General features: G+C 38.9%; 1 protein-coding gene across 5 annotated transcripts in view; it reads right to left on the bottom strand.

The window, feature by feature from the left end:
* AFF3 (ALF transcription elongation factor 3) overlaps positions 1-24,131 on the bottom strand; it is a 578,761-nt gene that overhangs the window by 333,293 nt on the left and 221,337 nt on the right. The window lies entirely within an intron of this gene.

Below are 24,131 nucleotides of genomic sequence, written 5' to 3' on the forward strand. Positions count from 1 at the left end.
TTGACATTAGAAAAATCTCTAATTGATTTTGGACTATTTTAACTTCAAGTCCATTGGATTAAGGTCCTTTAAAAAAGGTCTGTATGCCACACTCCATGGAAGAAATATTACCCAAAGTAAAAAAAAAACGACAGTAAGGCAGACATTTATTATACCAAAATGACTGCTGTGTAAGAAATTCCATTATAACATTTGATTTGCAGATTTCTTGAATGACAAAAGAACAACAATATTCATGAAAGCATTTTACTATATTAATTTGAATTTTTCTTAAAATTTAGAAAAACTACCTTTACAATATCAACTTCAACTTGTCCCCAGTGCTATAGGAAATCACGAAATTTAATTTCCTTAATTTGATTTCCAGTGGCACCTAATTTTTAAAATTTCATCACTTACCAACTGTCATCCTCAATGGGATGGCTGAACCAGCTCAGGTATCTAAACCCATAGTACCAGTCAGTGTTTGAAACAGAAATGGTGGAAATGTTGGCCTTCACAGGTCACAGCTGCCTCCCTGGTCTGATGAGGCAGGGACCCTAAAAGCAGCAAGTGTGCTGGTGGAAGGCAGCTGAGCTCATCTGTTCACCTGACCCTCCCTGTCATGTTCAATTCAGCCTCAGCCTCAGAATGGAAGAGGTCTAAGGCAAATAGCAACTACAAATGTAGCCCCCTAGGCCAGAGAAGCTGTCTCTGAGTCCAGAAAAGGTAAAAATTCATGTTTTTGGTTTTTGAAAGCATAAAATTAGAGAGGAAAAACGCTGTTGTTACTAGAATCATCTTTAGGTAAGAAAGACAATGAATTCTTCTTGGACTCTGAGACTTTCTTATAACTGATTAGTCACGGTAGTGTGGGCATTGTGCTTGTTAATTCAGCGTTTGCCTGATGGACTATTTTCTTAAGCAACACATCATCCCTGCTTGCAAAATATCATAGTATATACTCACAGTAGTGTAGTTATCACATTATAATTGTTACTTAAATATATGTAGTTTTACCAAAAAATATAAGCTCTTTAATGTTAGAAATTATTCTGTTATTCTTCTTTTTTAAAAAATCCCACTTCATAATTCAGTATCTGGAACATAATCAGCATTTAATAAATATACATCTTTATTATTGTTGTACTTGATGACAAGTACTTAGTATTGGGCTAAACCCTTTCTATCCTTTATCTGATTTGACCCTGCATCACATCCCTGTGAGATAGTATTACTTCCCCTCATTCACAGATGAGTTAACAAGGCTTAGTAAGATAGGTATAACTTCCTCCAGACCACCCTACCATAAGGTGAAGTGACACTTCAGTCAGTGTCTGTTTGACTCCAAACAGGCACATTACTACAGGCTGCACCAAACATCCATGAGCATACATGATTCTAAGAGCTACCTCTCTGCAATTATTACCCATAATGAAACTCAGCAAGTGTTATATTAATAACAAACACTGTCATACACAGTCAAAACTTTGCATCAAATGTTTTAGTAATGAACCTAATATAAATATTTTAGATAATTCCAAAGCAAGGGATGAAAAAAGTATATTCCCAATAAAATACTCGGATCAGAAGATGTAACTCTAAAAATAAAATATAGTAAAACTTCACTGTAATTTGAGAACAAATGAAGAAAATAGGTGATGGAAGTATTGGGATAAATTAAACAGATCTCACCTATAAGGCATAGACATCAAGGACATTATATGTAATTTCAAGTGAATAAAAACTGTCAATTAAGCAGAAGCTTCATCATGTGTATAATATTTGAGTACTGCCATTTTAAGACAGCATTTCATTCTCTGTATTGTATTAAAAACTGCATTCAGGATTTCATAGCTACTAGACTAGAGATGTTTATTAAATTAAATGTTATAATTACTCTATTGCTTGCAGAAAAGTATATTATCATTTCCTTGATTTCTTCCCACTTCATCAATTTCTTTCTAAAAACTGTATGAATTTTTTTTTGCAAATCATCATCTTACAAAGACTTTCATTCTTAAGTATTTCAGATAAACATTTAACCCGATGCAACTTTCAGAGGTCTCTATTATGCATTGTAATCAATCACTCATACTTCTGAAAAGACTAAAGCATGTACATCAAAACTGTATCTTTTTAAAGCATGCAGCTGTCTTTGTCAAAGCATTGCATCTTTTCAAGGAAATGTCAGCAATGTTATTCTTGGGCCTCCCTCTGCCCAAGAGGCCAATGAGGGCTGAACAATGAAGCCAACAAGACAGTTAATCAATAGTAGTCACAGAACCATTTTTTATCCTCCAGAATCTTCATTATCAATGAAGTTTTACATCATTAAAGTAAGGAAACAGGACCGTCAATCCCCACTGGTTTCAAGTGGTAGATGAAAGAATTAATTTGACGGTCATAAAAATAACGATGTAATTGTGTGCTTTCAGTCTTTAAAAATTCGTTTTTAGGTTTAAAACCCAGAGGGACAGACATATTGCTGAGAAATAAAAGCACTGATTTGTCAATTCTTTCTTTTTCTCATAACCCAGCTTTCTACAGATCCGAATGTTGTAAAGAAAAGCAAAAGATTTCAATACAAGTCTGTTAAGATGTAATGAACAATATATTTGAAATACATTCATTATCTGTGGTACCAATGCCATTGTTTTTGAATGATGTTGACACATGTCGTTCCAACATGTGCTTTCATCATGACAGATTTATATGAGAAGGAGTAAAAGCATCACATAACACCCACATAACCATATAACCCCTTCCCAGGGACAGACGCAGATTTTGCAAGCCCTAAATGCTATCGAGCTCTCCTTCAAAAAAGAACAAAAAGAATGTGAAATTGTGAATATAAAATTAGGTACAGGGCCTTGTAAGAGGATCATGCAACCCAGGAGCCCTGAAATTTAAGCTTGGTTAATTTAGTGGTAAATCTACCCCTGTCTCATCCACTGAATACACGAGTATCATTTTGCTTGTACATTGGCAAGTTCTGAATGAGCTGGGTTTTTCATTTGGTCTTTTCTCCACAGCAGCCTCCCCGACCTCCCCCAGATATTCTGTGTTAGTGTAGCAGAGTATGCCTTGAGAGAGAAGGCGTGGGATATCAGCCCAGCCCACAGGCTTCTGTGAACATCCCAGAAAACTGCAGGCAGCTACTTGCACCCAATGAGGCAGTGGTGAGGGAAATGTCACAGCAGGTGAAGGGGTGTTTTCTGATTTCCACACAATTTGGGCGATCGACGAGACTGTCATCAGGTATATGTCCTGAGTTTTCAGAACTAGCTTTATATGTTTCCATGTTTTGTCTCTAGTCATGTATTTCTAGCATTAATTTTCAATGGAAAATTCGTCAGAAAAAATAAAGAATAGAGAGGAAGCAGAAGCCAGAAGAAATACCAAGACTTTTAACACTTGATTAAGATACATGCTTTGGCACCTCATTTTTAATTGAGACAAAAAAAAAAAAAAAAACCAAAAAAACAAAAAAACAAAAAAACAAAACAAAGCAAGCCCTATCTAGGATATCCATGATGCCTGGCCAAGCAAACAGAATGCTCCTGGGTCAGAGGGGGGAGAAGATCTGGAACAGGAGGAGGCATATTACTTCTAAGAATTTTGCACTTTCTTACACTGTTCCCACACACAGCACCCTAGCTGCCCCTCCCTGGCTCCTTCAAACAGCAAGGCATCAGAGATAGGCTTTGCTGCTCAGTTCTGTCTGGGTAGAAGTGACCTCTGCATGCCCCTGGCCTACCAGATGCAGGAGGAAGGTCAGCTGGCTCTCCCTCACCTCTGTCGTGGGACCCAAGCACTCCTGAGAGTCAGTTTCCTTGCTCAGTGGGACTTGCCCTCCCCAGGGCTGGTATCCTATAGATGTAGGTTTTATTACTATTCAGGAATGATGACAGGAGACAAATGGTCAGAAGACAACTGCCATTGAAAAGATAACTTGTTATGCACAGGTTCCCAGTGGAGGCGGCATACCGCACCACGGGAGCCACATGGGGAAGTACCAGGGTTAGTCGGGAGGCAGAGGGAGCAAGGGGAAAATGCGGGCAAGAGCCGTTATCGGAGTTTCCAAGGGAAGGAATGGTTGAGGCAGGGAGAGCAGGATTAGGAGGGGCCAGTTTGAATAACTGTAGTGAGTTCTACAGTACAGAGGTTGTCCCTTGTGGTCTGGTACCTGGGATGATTAGGACAGAGGGACAGTGGCCTGATAAAGGAGGTGTTTGTGGGTGTGGGCTCTGGATTGGTTAGTTTTTATCAAAAGGCGTACAATTGGTTCCTCTGTATTAATCAGACAAACTCAGGAATTCTTGGAAAATGAAAAAAAAAAATCTAAGCTATACATTATTTTCAAGTATAATGGATTTTTTAAAAATCCAATCGAGTAGTCACTTGTATCTCTAAGAATCAGCTACTCCTGGAAAAGGCGGTCTCTCCAGGATCAGCCAGGCCCCAAGATGTCAAAGCATCAAAATTACAGAATAAAAAGATATGATTAATACAGGAGGGAAGGAACACCAGGCAGGTAAGAATGTCCCTGCCTATCGCAAAGGCAGCCAGAGTCCCATTTAGGTTTCGGGATTCTGAGGCTGAGGAAGAAAGACTACCCTTGACTCTGCTTCAGGTGCAGGCCAGGAGGGCTACCGAACCTTCCATCTGGTCCCTGTGACAAACAGATGACAGTCACTGGTGGAAGTTTCATCCAACACCAAAGGAGCAGACATGACCTCGCTAGGGGAGGCAATATTACCCTCATTTTACAAATGAAGACACTGAGGTTCAGAGAGTTTGAAAGTGCCTTTCACTATGTCACACAGCTTGTAAGCAGTAGAACCAGGATTTGTATCCAGGACCATGATCATTCTATCTGTTATACACTGGGTTTAAAAGCCTACCAGAATTTTAAGGTCCCAAACAAATATTTGAGACCTGAAGAACTAACTATAGGGGCTCGAAAATAAAGAGAAAACTATAATGTCAAAATTAACAAAAGTTTATGTAATGTCCAAAAACATATTAAGTCACTTTTATAAATTGTTACATTTAGTATTCTTTTTTAAAAAGCCATTATACTTGAAAATAATGGATAGCTTAGATTTTTTTTTCATTTTCCAAGAATTCCTGAGTTTGTCTGATTAATACAGAGGAGCCAATTGTAAATTAAATGAATTAGTTATAGTCAAATAACTTCAAAAGCAAAATTATAAAAGCCTCTCAAAAATGTTAAAGCATTAAGATAAAATATCAAAATGTTATACTTAATGTGGGATGTGGGTATATTTTAATATGCTTGATAGGAAAGGGGTAGGGCCACCAAAAGGAAGCAAGCCTAATGCCTTGAAAGTCTTAAAAGAGCCTGTCTGATTCAGCCTTGCTTAAAAATCCAGGCTCCTTCAACTTGCATTCCCACCTTGACCACAGAAGACATAGAACGTGGCTCCAGAGGTCCCTGTGGGTATGGGCTCACTACAGAGAATGGTTTAAGGGCTCTGCCCACGGCTTGCTGCAGCATTTGATACCTTAACCTCTATAGGATGTAAACCCAACTATTACAAAGGAAGTAAGAATATTCAAATACAGGGTAGATTCCCAAGGGAGTTTCTGGAACATCTGTCATGAGCATCAACATCTGAGAGTTAGAAGACCCAAGTGCTCCTTTTATTGCTATAACTCCTTGGCTATCTGGGCAATTTAATACAAATTTAGGGCACAATACATTAGTCTAGACAATTTAGAACTAGGGTATAGGATAGATACTATTATTAAACACATTCTCATAGTAAATTTTTTTGGAAGAAAAGAAGGAAATTCTGTATCATTTCATATTATCTATGTAAGTTCCTTTGAAGAGACCCCTGTACTCATGAGAAATAACCAAATGTTATCTGGCTGTCATAGGTGCTGCCATCTGTCCCTCGTTAGCTTAGTCAACAAGCATTTGTCGTGACCCCTTTCCCTCCCCTGATTCTTCCTAAAGGCTGTATGTTCCTTATGTCCATGTCAACACCCAGAGCATGAAAGAGAATCTTGTGAGGTCAGTAAGATGGAGGACAGCTAGAGGATCGCCTCCAGTCTCTGCCACGGGGCTCAGCACTCAGCACTGGGTTCTCCCATCCCAGAACAGCACAGACGGAAGTTGTGGGCTTGTGGGGTAGCAGATGGGAGTCGCTGAGGACAAGCTGCTGCTCCATCGTGGGCACCTGATTCTCATCATCCTGATGCTTACACAGATGGCTCTATGACCCGTGTAGAAGAGAAACGGCACTCTTACTACCCGGACAGACAACACAGGATGAACCAGTTTTGTACCCCCTCCAAATTTTTTTTAAAAATTTCAAATAAACCATCTCTATTACCCGTGGCTGGGCCTGCCTGGCCCCTGGTGCTGGTCAGAATATCTGCTCTGGACGATGATGGTCACACCTTCTCAACACCACCCCCGCCCCCCGCCCGACACCAGAAATTATTTTCTCTTATGAATATGTCTGAGGTACTTCATAGTGTGTTACACAAAGCAAATATTTAACAAATGTTACTGACCAGAAATTTGACAATCTTTTTTTAGACAGTATTATGAACTGAACGTGTCCCCCCAAGTTCATATGTTGCAGCCTTAACCTACAGTGTGATGGTGTTTGGAGGTGGGGCTTTGAGGAGGTATTAGGTTAGATGAGGTCCTGAATGTAGGGCCCTCACCATAGGATTAGTGCTTTTATAGGAGCCACTGGAAAGCTTGCCTGCCCTCTCTCCATCTTGTGAGGACACAGCAAGAAGGCATCTGTCTGCAAGCCAAGAAGAGGGCTCTCACCCAAACCCAGCTATGCTGCCACCCTGATCTTGGGCTTGTAGCCTCCAAACTTGAGAATATAAATTGTGAAAGAAAGAAGGAAGGACAGTGTCAGGTACTTAGTAAGCATTTTGATTGTCTGACATTTTTTTGTGTGTGTGATGAATGTCAGGAAAATATTTTTTAAAAGCTTAATTACATAATACAGAAGCCTGTGCTTTTAAAAACTTCACATGGTGCAAAGTGCATAGATTTTAAAATGTAACCCCCACCCTCTTTACTTCTAGACCAGTTTGTATCCCTCTCCAAAAAATAACCAATTATTAATAGTTTTGTGTATCATTATTTAAAAATAAAAGTGGGATCATCCTATGTATTGGTTTTACAACTGCTTTTCATTTAACATTTCTTGATGCTCAGCACACATTGATTTGTTTTCATTTTATGTAACTGACATAAGACAATCCACACAATTTTTACACCACAATTTAAACTCTTCCCTATAGGAAGGCATTTGGGTTGTTGATACTTCTCTATTACAAGTTCCTTGTGCACATATGTGGGTATTTCTGCTGGAAATGTTCTTAGAAATGGAACTGCCAGCCTGAAGGGCTCATATTTTCAAACGCTTGCAGATATTGCCAAATTGCATTTTGAAAAGACAATGCTAGTTTATAATCCCACCAACAGAACATTTCCCCATACTTCAGGAGAAAATTAATATAAAAACCAATTTGAAATTTTAAATGTGTTTTTGAAGTTGAACTCCAATTCAACAACACAGGGTAGAAACAGCCTTTGATTCTAAAAAGATGACATATTGAAATTCAGATGTGCTAAATGCACAGGGGTATTCTTGCAGCACAAGAATCCCAGCCTTCACTTATATATTATTTAATTGCATCTATTCACATAACCTTTTGAAGCTGGTTTTATAAAGGGGCCACCATGCTCACTGCAGAGAGGATCGTTATTCCTGGTAAAGCCTGACCTCTGACAGTGGCATGCAGAAACCCTCACCCATGGCCGTGGTACCATCTGCAATAAAGGCCTGGGTTGTGCACTGTATATATGCCGATGAAAGGATTTAAGGTGAACTGATTAAAGTAATAAACTATATCTGTATGCCCTTAGCAGCTGCTTCTACCATATAAAAAGAGCTGTCTCTTGTCTTTCTTCTCTTCCACTAACTCCTCCACCTCCACCTCTCTATCTTCTTTTTCTTCTTCCTCCTTGCCTGCACCCCCCCTTCCCCCACCTTTTTAAAACGTAAAATCTCAATTGAGAAATCACCTGACCACAGAAAACACTCTTCACCTTCAGATTCTGAATAAACAACTCAGGAGGGAGTTGGTTATATGATAAACACAGAATATACATGGTATTATAAGTTGATATGAAACTGTACAATGGAATGATCCAAACCCTTGTGGCCAAGGAACTTCCATCAACACTATCCAAAGCACTCATCTATCATATCCAAATTCCAGAAATATAGAAAAGCGCATCCTGACCACCCATCTGCAATCTCATTCCTGCTACTCTGCAGGCTTCTCAGGTGCCTGGGTTAGTACCCAATGCCTTTTGCACAGAGCTTTACCCAAGAACCTGTCAGAAGTTTCCATCTGAAGTGAAGCACAGTTAAGTCAAAGTACTTAAAATTGCTAGTCAAGATATTTCACTTGGTCATTTTTCTCCCTGTCAAAAATGCGTTCTTATTCAATACTTCTCTACCCCAAGAGTAAATAAACTGTTTTGCAAGTACATCCTATAAATTTTAAAGGAATGATTTACTTATTTTTTAAATTATTTATTTTTTTTCAATTGTATTGTGAAGGTTTACTCAAAAAACTGAATAACAGGTGGTTATTTTATCTGCCAAAGTTACATGAAACAGTCGTTTATTATAAAATCACTAGAAAAGTAAACTCAACTCATTTACCATTGGTATGATTTCCATTTTGGGACAACAAAGACTAGCATTTTAAACTGCATTTCAAAAGTTTTTATCTGGCAATGAATATAGGACAAGTTGCATTATAATCACATATACTTAATTTTTAGTTATGTGCAATTAATTTAATTACCTTAAAAATCACCTCCACTCCCATTCCCCCAAATCCAACAGATTTAGGAATGAAACAGTGTACCAGGAGACCATGGAAATAAAGACCCTTTGAACTGATCCAAAGGATCTCTTGGGCCAGATGGGTCTGCTCATCATTCTGTGAAGACTCCGGCCACAGGCATTGTCTTCCGATGATGTTCATCTCTCCTCACATTTACTTCCCACCACCCACACTGCACTGCCTCCTCAGAGCTCAATTCATTTCCCTTTTTTGCTCACAATTCTAACTTCTCTTCATTTCTGGACTGCTTACTGTCTATATCATTCCTTTTAATCCTACTCACTTACTTTCTTACATCATTTTATAATCCTGTCTTTCTGAAGAGACACCCTTTAGGAGTAAAATATAAATCTTATTCCTTTTTATTTGCCCAGTATAGTGCTGAACATTTTGTTGGGCAATTCAGTAAATGCTGAATTGAAAATTTCAGTAAGAAAAAAAATGACACAAGCAGAGCAAATGAATGTTACACATAAACCACAAAGCACCAGTTTAATAAAAACACATTAGTTGTGAATTGATAAGAAAAGCAGAGCCCTTCAAATGATTAACTTCTGAAAAATACTGGAGAATTTATCTGATAATCTGGGTCAATAAGTCTTAAGACTTTTCTATTTCCAATTGTGTCTACAATTTCCACTGAGTATATTCCAAAGTTATATGCAGAATACAGACAAAAGTGGATTCTTCTCTCCTTTCCTGTTAATTAAGAAATGTGTTTGCAGAGTGAGAGAAGCCTATCCTGTCATTCCCCCTAGCTTTTGTTTTGACTTTCCTGAGAGTTAACATTTCCCCTATATAATCTTCAGAATAATAATAACTCACACATATGGAGCACCTACCTGCCATGTGCCGAGCATGGTGCCTAATGCTTACACCATATTCTCTCACTGGATCATCCCTCTAGCCCCAGTGGACAGGCACTCAGATGAGGATGCTGAGGCACAAGGAGGTTGGTTCATGGCCAGCATGCTCAAACCACCTTCAGATTCCCAAGCCCTAGCTTTTGACACTGATCACAGCACGCCATGACCCCCTCACAGGAGAAACTGTCATCTCAAACCTCAAGAACAGGCTCACAATCAGGAAGTGCAATTCCGTAAGCAAGCAAATCTTGCACGTCTTCTCTTCTGTTATTTTATTTATTTATTTATTTATTTATTTATTTATTTATTTATATTTATTTATTTATTTATTTGTTTACTTACTTATCTATCTATCTATCTATCTATCTATCTATCTATCTATCCATCCTCTCCCAGGCCACGTATAACTTGTCTTCTACTCAGTCCTGTACTTGCTTATGCCAAAGCTTTGGTCCCCAACATGTTGTCTCCAGCTTTTGTGGCTGTACCTGGCTCCTGATGCAGCTATGTTCTCTCAAGAAAGCCTCCCAAGACAGCCTTTTCCATTCTGTGACCTCCTATGACCAGACCAGTTTTTTAATAATACATTTTGATCTCAGTCTAAAATTCTGAAACAGGGGTGCCTGGGTGGCTCAGTAGGTTGAGCCTCCGGCTTTGGCTCAGGTCATGATCTTGCAGTCCATGAGTTCGAACTCCCTGTTGGGCTCTGTGCTGACAGCTCAGAGCCTGGACCCTGCTTTGGATTCTGTGTCTCTCTCTCTGTCCCTCCCCCACTCATGCTCTGTCTCACTCTGCCTCTCAAAAATAAATAGCTAGAAAAAAATTTTTTTAATAATAAAAAAAACAAATGAAATTCCGAAACAGCTCCCACTGCCTCCAGGCCTAAAATCCCAGGCCCTTCTGCCTGGTGCCCTCATGTCGGCCAACTTCATCTCCCATTACTGTCCCTACCCAACAGCAGTGCATCTCTCTCTCTTGTCCTCCCTTACTCCTCCTTCCACACCAGCATCCCAGCCTTCTTCCTGCTTCCAGTTCTCAGTGCCTTCCCTTCTCTCAACCCCCTGCTTATGCTAACGTTATCTTCAGAACGAAGACTGGCTCAAATGCCATTTCGTCCAGAACCCTTCTCACAGGGCTAGGCACAAGGATGTGGACTTGGAATGTCTGGATTTGGAGACGCAAAAAAGAGTGCAAAATGTTGGCTATTTAAGAAAACAAAAAAAGCCCACTCTTGAAGAAAAAAACCCCTCTCCATGGTTTCTTTTCTTTCGCCCCACATTCACAAATATACACAAGTCCTTCCAACTCCCCTAATCTTGGCAAGTTTAAACTGCAGTTTTCTGAAACAAAGGTCACTTGCTCAGCTACAGATAAATAAAAATTCACAAGCATCTCCAGGAAAATCAATACAGGTACTAAAAAATCTAAGTTGATAATAAATTTTAGTTCCCCTTGCACATAGCTCAGGAATGTCACTATTTACTGGAACTGCTGTAATATCAGATATTTCAGAAGGGTATTGATTTTGCCACTGAAGTGTGACTAAGGGGATAAATAAACTGCTCCTGGGGTCAATCGATCCATTTATCTTCACTGGTATTTTATAAAAAGTCAAAGTAGCATACACTTTGATAAATAAATGTTATCATGAAAGAAATATTGCTGACATAAGGGTCTGAAGGAAGAAAGAACAGACAATTTTGCTACCTGAAAGATGCACAATTGGCTTAAGATTTTAGCACTTTTAATAATAGCTACCCACAAAGAAACATTCTTTTTCGCTCACTCTACATAATCCTTGTGGGTCTGAGGAAAATTCTGAGCCACATGGCCAAGGAAAACAGAGGCCACAAGTCAAGTCCTCATGAAATAGAAATGCAAGGAAACAAAGATTTTTTTTTTCTGTTTATCAGAAAGTAGTTGTTACAGTCCCTAAGGGACACACATGTCCTTGGATATTTTGAAGGTATGTTTGGAAATGGCAGAGCTATTCAAAATTTATCAGAATGGGGCATACTCTGAAGTGGTTTTTTAGGGCTTTATTGTTAAACCCTGCTGCACCAATAACCACTTAACTGCACTACGACGATCCCATAAAGATTTCAATGCAAGGCCATGAAGAACCCACAACATCAAGGCTCTGATAGGATATTAAGGCTCCTAAAGAATTTTAATTGAAGTGTAAGAAAAGCGGGAACCCTGTGAAAAGGCTATAACTTACCCTGAGAAATTACACTGGCAAGAAGATTTTACTGCACTTGTGTGAAGGCAGCACCATCATTTTCCTCTTGCGATGGAACAAAATGATGATGAGGAAAGTACACAAGTTGATACTGTAATTTGAGCCCAATAATGACTTCGGAAATTACCATACCCTAGGGAGACACACGGCTGTCGGGATGCAGAGACTGCTAAAGACTATAAATTTGGTTCAGGCAACTTCTCAAAGGGCTTTCAAACTTTAAAACTTTTCCAATCCAAATATGTAGCTCTTAGATCCAAGCCCGCCCTGGTTTTCTTTTCCTTAACTACCAGGAGCCCTTTCAGGGGTTCCTTATTTTTCTTCTTTCCTTCACACAGACCACTGCTGCCTTCAAAGACCCCTGCCCAGAGAGACGCTTTTCAGGGTCCTGTTGGAGGGAAGCCTACTCGGCATTTGGTGAGGCAGCTAAAAGGAGTGTATCTCCTGGGGGTTGGTGCGATGCCCAGCAGGACACAGTGGGCACTGGATACAATGGCATTTACTGACTGAAAGTGTCTGGGTGGCCAGATCAGGCCTGGGATTCTCTGGGGGTCACAGGATGTTGGCAGTGTGGTTCTAACAGCTGCTAAAGCAACCCTGGGCAGGAATAGAACGGTAGCCATGGGTACAGTCAAAGGGGGAAATGCCCATGACGAAAGGCTGTCAGGCAGGCTTGGACAATCTCCATGAAGTAGGTCTGGCACATTCCCGTAATGGCAGGTCACTAAAAAAAAAACTGATAATGTACAATGTCCACAGTGTACAATGCTACTCATTTTCCTCCTCCTAAAGAGTTGAAAGGACAGGATTAGCCACACAGATCGGTAGAAATGCATGCCCCTTCTAATGGCAGCATCCCTCCTTGTCACTTGAAGGAAAAGAATGTGTTTGGATGCATATGTGTATGCATGCATGCATATGTGTGTGCATACACGCCACCAGCTCTGAATTTATTGCAGAAAATCTCCCTAATATTATGGCACTAAGGAAATAAGGCAAAATTCTCTTTAATGGGAGTTTTCTTCTCTCTTTTCCTCCTGCCAATCATTCTGAGGATCCTGAATTTGTCTTCCCAATGCATTACGTCAGATTGAGCCTTCTGTTCCTTTATTAGGATGTCATCTATGTGTGCATTACATAGCATAGCTGGAAAAAAATCTAATCATAACCTGGTAGACACAGCCTTTGCCCTGGTGCTTGGGCTGTGCAGCAATCTGTGTTTCTCCATTCAGCTTTCTCCTGGTCTCCAATAGATTCTGCCAAACTCTGCTGGCTCTACCAAACCTTTGCTCTCCCCTCTCTCTCCATGGCCAATGGGACATCTCCACTTGGACTGACCTCCTCATCTTGACCCCCTGTTCGCAATCTGCTTTTCTTCATGCATTCACTCTTTCAGAGAATGGTACCACCATCCTTCTGGCTGCCCAAGCTGGGAATCTGAGAGTCAGCCACAACTCCTGCCCACGTTTCACCCCATACCCATTACAATTACCAACTCTTCCTGAAGAGTTCTGTTCTCTGGACACCCCTCTCCATCCCTACCGTCTCTAGCTCACACTCCATTCTTTCTTCTCACATTACTGGGGTTACCTTCCTGACAAGTCCCCTGGCATGCAGTCCAGCTCCAGTGGGTTCTCTCACCGCAGCCATAGGGATCTCCAGCATTATGCTGCTCTCCTGCTTGAGACACTTTGATGTCTGTGCCCTTACAAGAAAAGGCCAACTGCTTGTCACAGCTAAGAAGGAATTTCTGGATCTGGCTCAACTTAACCTCTTTCACTTCCTTTCACAACTCCCCATTCAACCTCTTTCTGTTCTCACCTATACTTCTAGATACTGGAAGTGTTTTCCCTCTGCCCCTGTACATCATGTAAGTCTCTGCTTCAATGTAATTTTCTCCTCAAGTCTGAAAGACAGGTCCCTCCTTGGTGCTCCTACAGAACCCCATGTGTGATGGTCATTAATACTGCTCATGAAATATACATTTTAGATGTATTTGGAAGTATATTTGCTCACGACTGTTTAAACTGTAAGCTCATGCACTAAAAAAAGTATAAACTTTAATAAACAGTATAAATAATTTACAGCCCTATAAATTCTTAAAATCTGGAAGTCACATGCTACAATTAATACTGACTTGTTATACATGTACAATGGAGGAAATATTTCTCTTTTATGGTCAGAGAAATTGAACATTTGTCTAAAATCAATGAGTGATAAATTCTAATTCCCAGTGGGTGACTCTTCTGAATAATGTTTAAATATATACTTAGCATGCTATGTGTTTGAATATATTCTGCTGAATTCAATTGTTGACTCAGCGCGACAATGCAGGTGTACCACATTGGTGCAGGTGTACCTCATTTTACCTGACAGACATGCTTTTAAAACTACATGCAAACTGAATTTCTGTGAATCAAAGTTGATTTTAAATGTTCCATTTGAGCAAATTCTATGGTAATTCCATGTTCAAAGGGAAGAATCACCTCCTAATTTAACTTTCCTGAATTATCCGGACTTCCATAACTGGATTTACTTACAGCAATATTATAAAGTAATTAAATTGATTTTAGTCACAGAATAAAACAGAAAGAAAAAACAGCAATATAAGATATGTACACACACACTGACAACATCCTATATAATACAAACACTGAGATGATTAAGCTGTCTTAGAAAACTTGCCTACATAACGAGGGAAGAAATATAGGAAAGTTTAGTATTTATATTCTTCTGAATCCCATTTTATCTATAATTAAATTTTTCCCTTGAGATTTACAACTACCAAGGACAACAGAGTGATTTCTTTTTTTCCAGAGGCACAACGAAATCATCTTGGAAAGATAATCCCAATTTTCATAATAAATAAATATGAAATCGTTGGTTTAGGTTCACCAACATATAGAATTGCAATTGTATCATTAAACTCTATTTCAACCATTATAAGGTGCTGTCCATGTGGTGAGGTGCACCACAATGTTGTGTGCCATTTAGGAAGAATAACTTATGTCGACCAAATTATGACACCTCATAGATTATAAGACACATTTCAATTTCAGAGATGTTAAAATATCCACATTTTCTAATGTGAATCTTGAAGTCAATGTATGAAATAACACATTCTTTTCTGCCATAATTATGTCCAGAGTTTGGAACAGTGTCTGGCAATAGTAAACGCTCTATAGATATTTGTTGAAAGCATGAGAGACTCTTAAAAACTGGAAACAAACTGAGGGCTGATGAGGGGTGGGAGGGAGGGGAGGGTGGGTGATGGGTATTGAGGAGGGCACCTTTTGGGATGAGCACTGGGTGTTGTATGGAAACCAATTTGACAATAAATTTCATATATTGAAAAAATATATAGATATTTGTTGAGTGGATGAAAAAACATAAGTGACTACTTAAAACATAGGGAAATAAATAAATACCTTACATATAGAAGATGATAAAAATGCTGGGCACTGATCAAAAGTTTTAGAAGGTAGCAGTTGTTTTATTGCCAAATTGTCTCTTCTTTTAAATTGCAGCTCAGGAAATTAGAATACAAATAATAACCTCCTTACAAACTTCCATTAAGTAGATAACTATCAGGTTTAAGATACACAAAATCATATATAAGTTTGACGAGCTTATTTTTAATTAGATTCTAAAATGAATGTCCTGCTATGCCTTTCTGGTAGAGTTTGTAATAGAGTTTCCTCTGAGTTTTACTTTAGGCTCATTACTTATATCAAAGGTCTGGGATATCCTAATGTGACACAGCAAACACACCTTAGGCTTATGTCTTCCATGATGTCACTATGAATGGGAAAATGCCCTATTTTACAATTGCTGACAACCTGCTGATGCTGATTACAAACTTTCTTCCCAAATATATTTCATGAATAGCTCTCTTTCTTATATTGACCTTCTTCTACTGACATCATTTTAGATGTTCCCAACAGAAAGCATATTTATAAACAAAGAGGAATTCAACAACTTCTCATCTGCTGCTTAAATTTGCTAAGGTTTAATCAACTGCTTTACATATCTTTACAAATTTTATCCTTCACTGGAAAACTTGCTTTTTCTTCCTCACTTGTTCTGCCTTCATGGGCTTCTGAGTATGAAGCCAGAAACAGGTCACTTCTGATAGTTCTGCCATCTGACACTCTACTGGGAATGGAAACTACAGCCTCCCCAAGCCTTGATCTTCATGTAGAAATGCCAGGTCTGTCAGGTCTAAGATAAATCCGTGTCTCCTCTGTGCTCAATACACAATGCAAAACAGGGCCTGGACCTCTGGAGAATAACTAAGCAAGGACATCATGTTCTATCTGTACAATAAAATGCACATCTCCCATTAAATGGCAAATCCTTCATTTCTAAAGGTTGAATAGGATAGCACTTATAAATGAATTCCACTCAGTTAAATTTAGAGTGCAGAAAAAGTCCCATCCAAAAATACACTCTGGCTTGGGGCCCTTTCCATTTTATTTTGAATGAATTTATCTTACACCCTTTCCTCTCAGTTATCTTATGAGGCAAACACCAGTTGATATAGCCATATCAGGCCCAGAAATCTGAAATACTTTAGTGTTCTCAGTTGCCCCTTAGGGTTTTCAATTAAATGAGGACTTTCTCTTCATTGATACATGTTTGGTGCAAGCAATATCGGTAACAATGTTTCCCTATCTTGTTCATTGTTTTGTTCTTTTGTGTTTCTTTGATAATCGAGTTTGCCTTTGCCTTTGTCTCCAGATTCCCCAGACATCCCTCTTTCCCCTTTGGACAAGAAAAGTCTCAAATGAGCATGACCAGTTCTATAAGCTCATCTATCTTAAAACTGCCTGGAACACTAACATAATCTGTTTGGTCCTCTTTCTCAGGTGACTTTTAGGGTCTAGAATAACACCCCTTCCCACATCTCTAGTGCCTGCAACCCTCCCTGTGGCCATGCTAACCAGATGCTTCAGGATGATGCATGGATGCCTAGGGCCCTGCTATCCTGCCTTCTCTTTCCTCCATTCCCCCTTTGCTGCCACTGCTGGATTCTTCCATCCCCTCAACACCTCCTGGCTTCCTCCTCTGGGTGGTCACTCTCCTGAACTTCCCCCTCCCACTCTCCCTGACCACACTGGCCTCTGCACTGGGGTGGCCTAGAAACCTTGCTGCCCCAAGGCCGGTTTTCAAGGGATGGAACTATGTTGCCTTAACTTTGCGGGACATCCAATGATGGTATGCCATCCAGAAATCTCTGCTGCCCTTTCTCTCTGCTGGCACCCAAGTCTTCACAGGGTTGCCCTGAAGATGCTTGTTAAGTTCCTGCCAGCCTACCTCCACTAGTTTGGAGGAAAGCTTCTGATGAAAACTTCTGTAACAGCCCTCTGGGTCTCAGTGACTTTTCACAAATAAAGGCAAGGACAGTCATCTGACTCACGATCTCAGTCCAAATGCTTCTTGCCTGTCCCCCATCAACCTCCCTCTCTCTCAGAAATAAAGATCATGTCATTAGTTACAGTTTCTCCTCTTATCCTCTTAGACACTGATTATTGTAAATGATAAGGAGAAATCACTTGGATTAATTGTCCCCTTTGCTCTCGTGTGTTTACTCCTAGCGTCAAACCCACAAAGAGAGCTGCTTCATGTAGTTCGGTGCATTGGTACAAACAGCAATATAAGGCTTTTGTTTCAATTTTATATTTTAAAAACTATAACAGATATTCATGAGTTTAATTTAACTGTCTACTTACTAGCAGCCGTGCTTGTTAAGGGCTGCAATAACCCAACAGAAAAATTAAGCGCTCCACTTCCTCACATCCTAAGTAATACATTATTTTAAGAGTCCCGTCATTACGAATTCAGTTGGTACTCATACCAGCGGCATAGATCCTAATGACTCCATTTGGTATTCACACAGATGTTATCATTTATCATGCCCTCTACTGCCATCAGAGAATCATTCCTGTTCACTGTTTTTTTATTATTATTCCTTGTGTTTGATAAATAAGCTGATAATCTTTGCTCTACACAGTAAAAGAATATTAAAACCAGGCCTGACTAATGTGTGACTATAGATGTAAAAAGAAACTTTTGTAAGTCCCAACACCAAAATACTCCAAATTCTTCCCTACTACCCATTCAGAAGATTTTTAGGCATTCTTACAATTATGGATGCCATTCCAAACAATGTGAAGATAAAACTCTCTAAACTGCAACTTAAACTACATTACAAACCACAACGACATTCAACTGTGTACTTTTATCATATCAGATATTCACTCGATTGTCCTAAGAACCCCCCAAAAGTTGGCATTACTACCCCATTTTATATATGAGGAAACTGAAACAAGGAAGGAGCAGGACACATGCTTGGCAGGCAACCAGGATGCGACAAAAGCTGGGCTTCAGACCTAGACTTCCCAACTACTAAGTGGTGTGTTAGGACTGGCTGGTCAGCCCAAAACACAAGCCTCCCCTTATCCATCTGCAATGGTCATGTTTATGTGTCGACTTGGCTAGGCTACAGCCCCAGTTACTCAATCAAACACCAAAACAGGTGTTGTTGTGAAAGTATTTTGTAGATGTGGTTAACATCCACAATCAGTAATGTAGATAAGATTATTCTAGATAGCCTAGCTGGGATTGATCCAATCAGCTGAAAGACCTTAACAGCCCAACTGAGGTTTCATTGAAGAAGAAATTCTACCACTCCCACCAGTGCACTACAGAATCAGCTCCTGGCCAAGAGTTCCCAGCCTGTTCTTCCCTACAGGTTTTGTACTTGCCAAACCATTCCCCACAACCCATAAGCCAACTCCTTGCTATGTACCTATCTATCTACCTACTTACCTATCTTTTATGTGCATATATATATATATATATATATATATACACACACACATGTATATACACACATACATGTATATATATACATACATGTATGTGTGTATATATATATATATATATATATATATATATATATATATATACACACACACACACACACACACACACACACATACACACACATCCATATATCTCCTACTATTTCTGGTTCTCTTCTGGAACCATGACTGATACACCAACTAAAACTGTATTGATGGTTAAAGAGCTATCATGTGTCAATACTGTGCTAACCACTCTCACCTGTTACTACACAGCAGGTATGCCAGGTAAATACTGGATGCATCACATTCTTGAAGATCAACCCCCTAAATCCCTTAATGGTAAAGCAACTGAATTCTAACAATATGCACAGATATTTTTCCTTTTGTAATTTAGGGCTCCTTTTGTCCTAAATGGAGGTGGAAAACAACCTTTTGTTGTCATCTATTTGAAGTCACTCAGATATTTATCATGTCATTGATAAAAGAACGTTAAAATTATGGGGGCTCCTGGGTGGCTCAGTTGGTTAAGTGTCTGACTCTTGATTTTGGCTCAGAGCCCTGCATCAGGCTCTGTGCTGACAGTGCAGAGCCTGCTTGAAATTCTCTCTCTCCCTCTCTCCATGCCTGCATCACTCATCCTCTCTCCAAATAAATAAATAAACTTAAAAAAGGTTAAAAATAAATAAATAAATAAATAAATAAATAAATAAATAAATAAATAAAGAATGTTGAAATTATGTAAAATCTGTGTAAGCTGCCTAACACTAGTCCAATTCTGTTGCAATGTGTATAATTTTTACCACTTTACATAATTAACAAGTTCATGCAAAACTCAGTCATTCTATGTGCAAGATTAAAGTGAAGTATTTCAAGTATTACCAAAATATTATTCCTTAGACACTAGTTTAGAAAAGCCTATTCTTCTCTTCAGGTTAAATAACCCACCCACCCCCCTTCATGCTTCACCGTGAATCATGTACCCAGCCTTGCAATTACTTCACTTGCTTGCCTGTGGAGCTTTTACTGTTTATTTTTTCTCATCCTAAGAAGCTAACACTAGATGCAGTTTTCTAATGAAAGAGTCTGAGTTGTTGAGGGATGCTGCTTTTAATATGAAACAGACATTCACCACCCATATTCAGTCTTGGGTTTACCATGCCTGTCTCCACACGGCTACCGTCCATCCCTCATTCTCTTCCTGCCAAGTACAAGGCATCTCGATGCTTTACTCTCCCTTCTCATTCAAATGAATGAGTCCTGGCCTTATGACCATGTGATTCTCACAGCTTACCTTTGTCTTTAACAAAAGTGTCTACTCCATACTTATGTCTAATTCAGGTGGCTTATACCTGCCCATTTTCTCCCATTTCTCATAATAATTTTGAATCTTTGCTGGCTATTTTACTGCCTGCTTATTGGTCTAAAACCAATAATAGGTCATCTATTATGAACATAATTTTCCACCCTTTACTCATGTCACTGATCAAAAGATGTTTAAAATTCACCATTTCATGTACAGCATTATGTTCAGTTTGAGATGAACTCGGAAATATAAAATGTTCCTATCTGGACTGAAAGAAACACAACCACAATGCTATGCTCTGTCACAGAGACTGCTCACTAAATATTAATTGCATTACGATGACCATTTAGGAGGAAAGCACTCGTAATACTTGATTTGGGAATAAACATACCTTTATTTAGGCAATGATAGAAAACTAACCTCCTATTATTTACTCAATAAGTACTGTCAGTTAGTATTTTTATTGTTCATTTATTTTCATTCCCAAGCATATTTTAAAAACTAGACTTGATTAATAATTTAAAATATTATACTATGCAGTAGCATTTGGATACTGTATTAAAGCCTTAAGGAAACATCTAGATAGGGGATAGGAAAAACAGCAATGTATTCATCCTCTATCACCACTGAACTGTATTCTAGCATTTTGGCCACTATGTACAGGAAGGAATGCAACAAAAACAACTGGATAAAAATTTCTAGCTAATGCAAGAATGTTATAAACAATCTTTTCTTCTATATCACTGTCCATGAGCTATATAAGGAAAAATGTCTCTTAGACCACAATAGGAGCAAAGTGTCTGCTTGCCCTAAGTGACTAAGTTTATATTTAAGGACAATGTGACTCTTGAAGCCCTTCAAGTTTCTCTTTTCACTTTGGCCACTAGGAAACTCAGAGGCAATTTACAGGCTACTTTTATTTACTATATAATAATTGTATGAATTTTGATAAGTTACTTTAGATCCTATTCTGAATAAGAGACCTATGAGAAGTATTGTGGTTTTTAATGGACTAAGTTAGATATGATCACTGAAAGAGCTCTCACTGGCTTTGTTGTTTGGCTGCACAAATCACGTAATTAGAACTAACATCACATGTTATTTCAAATACTGAATTAGGGACTCTACAATTCCTTCCTCCCTATCCAAGGCTACTTTGATGATCGGTGAAGTTTACTGAAGAATCTTGAAAGAACACTTTTACATAAATGTTAAGGAAGGCATAAAAAATGCTTTTGATTTGTGCGTACAGTATAATAACCAAGCACAGTGTCTGAGTCAGAGCTGCTGGGGTGTGGGCTTCCTGGGGTGAAGCATATTAGTCCATTTATTCTGCTAGCTGTCTGAGGCTCTGTCTTTCACAGTGGATTGGCCTGTATTGTAGGAAGTATGGCATCAAGGGTCTATGTGGTTTTGTGTGTGACTGTCACATCCCAAGTTCTTTCAATCATCGTTTGATCTATTATTTCTGTTATTTTTTTTATAAGACTAAGCATGTACCAAGATTTAGTACAAAAAGATTTTTTTTAAAGAAAAGGATTCCTCTCAAAAACTCAGTAGAAACTGGAAACTACAAACTAGCTGCCCCAATAGATCCAACTGGTTTTGTCAAACGTTTGTGCCCATTTAAAGATTTGCACTTTTTATGTTCACTCAGACAAGCAGGGCAAAGGATGTAGGTCTGGCTGTTATGGTAAGCACTGACCTCTCTAACAGAGCAAAATTCCAAGCATAAAGGTTGAATAGTCATTGGAGGTTTCCTGTATCCCACGATTCATACTGTATTTTACTGACCAACACTTGAACTGCATACGAAAACAGATTGTAAATGTAAATATTATGTAAAACGTTTCTTTAAAAAAACAAGCTGCTGCACCCAGCAACAGCTGCCTGAAAGGATGCTTAGTGGTAATAAATGGGGTGACTGAGTTATGGCAGCCAAGAGGCTAGAAATGAAGATATGTACCACAGAGACAAAAGCCAATACCTGTGCTGGGTGGTGAAGAACCCCATGTTGTTACTTACAGCTGTGATGTGAAATTCCAAGAACCAGAGTATTTGAAAGCCATTTAACATTTTAAAAGCTCTAGATGGTAAAGGTTAACTTCCCTGATGATTCATCAGGACTGTCTTGTTGAAAGTGGCGGAATTTACAAGCACAAAATAATAGCTGGCAGGGGAAAGTGCCCAAATGAAAGAGAGAGGCAGAATCCATCTATAGCCAGGATACCAAGCCTCAGACACAGTATTCCTTGGCATGTGGAAGTAATTCAGAGATCAATGGGAGTAATATATTGCTTTTTAGCCCAGAGGAGAACAAGGCCACATTCATGTTAGTGAGGAATGGAGAGTCTTGATTTCTCCAAGTGATTAGCCTATAAAAGGAAGACTGCTCTATTTATTAATGTAAGAACCTAGCATTATTAGAGGCTTAGGGGCAAAATCCACTGTGAGTCACGGGAAAAAAACCTTCCCAGGAAACCATTGATCAATAGTACTATATTTACCTAAAGTTTTATGTTTGATGACAAACACAGTCCATAAACGTCATTTGGTAATTTGCATTGGTAAAAATTATTGGCCAAAAGTCACACTTGGGGCACACATGCTTCCAAATGCCACATAATTTGCTATAACATGACTTCATATTTATAACTATGCTGGATGTCCCCATTAAGACCCAATAAATCACTTCTCCACACCACTGATTATGAAGATTTTTCTTCATTAGGGTAACTTTCAATCATACAAAGGTTTCCAAAGTTCATATTTTTAAGTCAAAAAAAACATAGTTGTATTTCTCGCCGAATGATTTCAAGATCACTAAGGTCTGAAACAGACATGAAGCTACATATTTACTCAGAAAACCGTAAATTTAATGAGGGACAAATTGCACAGGGTCATCTTTTCCCAAATGATAACACAGGAAAACAAAATCTTAGCTTACTGGGATATTTTTATCATTAAGATCATGTGAATAATGGGGCACCTGGGTGGCTCAGTCAGTTAAGCCTCTGACTTCAGCTCAAGTCATGATCTCATGATTTGTGGGTTCGAGCCCCAGATCGAGTTCTGTGCTGACAGCTCAGAGCCTGGAGTCTGCTTTGAATTCTGTGTCTCCCTCTCTCTCTGCCTCTCTCTCTCTCTCTCTCTCTCTCTCTCAAAAATAAGTAAATATTTTTTTAAATGTATTGAAAAAATAATGTGAATAATCAATCATAACCTATTGTATAAAATAAAAATCCATGAGTTCATACTGATTAAATTAATGAATGAAGTAGAAGGGAAAGCTCTTCCTTATATAGGAATGCCAACTAATAAATGTAGAAGTAATGATACAATTAGAAAACCACTGTTTGGCAAGCACCACTACAATAAATGACTCAGACAAGAATCTTCAATGGATGCTAAAACTACTGAGTGAAAGCCTCATAAGAAATAAAATGCCGGGGTGCCTGGGTGGCTCAGTTGGTTAAGTGTCTGACTTCGGCCGGGTCATGATCTTGTGGCTCATGAGTTCAAGCCCCGCATCGGGTTCGGTGCTGACAGCTCAGAGCCTGGAGCCTGCTTCGGATTCTGTGTCTCCCTCTGTCTCTCTCTGCCTCTCTCCCACACACACTCTGTCTCTCTCTCTCAAAAAATGAATAAACATTTAAAAAAATGAAAAGAAATAAAATGTCTACAGTCTCAAAGATACTTATTAACAATATTTTTTAATAACTTCAGTGGAGAAAACTGACAGGTATCACCTTAACCAAGTGAGAATGTTCACATCACCAGTAATGAGACAAGTCAGTATCATGAGACTCTCTGAACATGATGTTTTCAGATGAATCAGCATCTCTCCTGTGGCATTCCTACCAAAAAATGCAAAACTTGAATCTAATCATTGGGAAACATTAAAAAAAAACAACCATAAATTGAGAAACAGTTTATAAAATAGA

Source organism: Puma concolor, chromosome A3, assembly GCF_028749965.1.
Source record: "Puma concolor isolate L17-30 chromosome A3, mPumCon1.1.hap2, whole genome shotgun sequence".
NCBI classification, from domain to species: domain Eukaryota; kingdom Metazoa; phylum Chordata; class Mammalia; order Carnivora; family Felidae; genus Puma; species Puma concolor.